Genomic DNA, 1135 nt, shown 5'->3' on the forward strand with positions numbered 1-1135 from the left:
AGCACTCAGGAGGCAGAGGTAGGTAGATTTCTGAGTTTAAAGTCAGCATAATGAGACCCTGTCTCCAAAAAAGAAAGAAGTCTTGGCCTCTGACGTCATTGTGGTGATACTTTGTGCTCTAACAAATAAAGCTTACCTGAAGATCAAAGTGCAGAGCTAAGCCACTAGTTAGCCATAGAGGCCAGACAGTGGTGGCACACACCTTGAATGCCAGTACTTGGGAAGATAGAGGCAGACAGACCTCTGTGAGTTCAAGGCCACCCTGGGCTACCCGAGATTGAATCTGCCTCTAAAAGAGAAACAGAGCTCACACCAAGGTGATCCCAGTACTTGGGATCCCATACCTTTAATCCCAGCACTAGGGAAGAGGAGACAGGAGTGATACGGCTGGGCAGAGAGAAGAATATAAAGTGGGAGGAGACGGGCTCAGATGCAGTCTGAGGAGCAGTCTGAGATGCAGTCCGAGGAATCATAGAAACAGGATTGCCCCTTCAGTCTGAGCATTGATAAAGGTAAGTACTCTCCAGTGGCTGGCTGCTCTGTCTCTCTGATTCTTCAGCTTACACCCCCCAATATCTGACTCTGAGTTTTGAATTCACGCTATACTTCCTCCTCAACTATGTCAGTTGTAAGCCTGCACACATGTGTACGCATGCACAAATAAATACCGTGTATGCATGAGTGTCTTGTGTGCACCACGTATGGGAGTGTCCATGGAGGCCAGAAGAGGATGTCAGATCCCCTGGAGCTGAAATTAAAAGCAGTTGTGGCTGGGCGGTGGTGGCGCACGCCTTTAATCCCAGCACTTGGGAGGCCGAGGCAGGTGAATCTCTGTGAGTTCAAGGCCAGCCTGGTCTATCAGAGCTAGTTCCAGGATAGGAACCAAAAAAAGCTACGGAGAAACACTGTCTCGAAAAATCAAAAAAAATAAAAATAAAATAAAAGCAGTTGTGACTCCGACACCACCACCGCCACCACCATGTGGGTGCCAGGGATTAAACGTAGGTCCTTCTGCAAGAGCAATACAGGAAGACCCTAGGTCAGTTGTCAGCACCCACAGGCAGCTCACAATCGTTTATTCCAGCTCCAGAGGATCTGATGCACTATTTGGCCTCTTGAGCACCCATACACATAC

This window comes from Microtus ochrogaster, chromosome 10, assembly GCF_000317375.1.
Source record: "Microtus ochrogaster isolate Prairie Vole_2 chromosome 10, MicOch1.0, whole genome shotgun sequence".
Classification (NCBI taxonomy): domain Eukaryota; kingdom Metazoa; phylum Chordata; class Mammalia; order Rodentia; family Cricetidae; genus Microtus; species Microtus ochrogaster.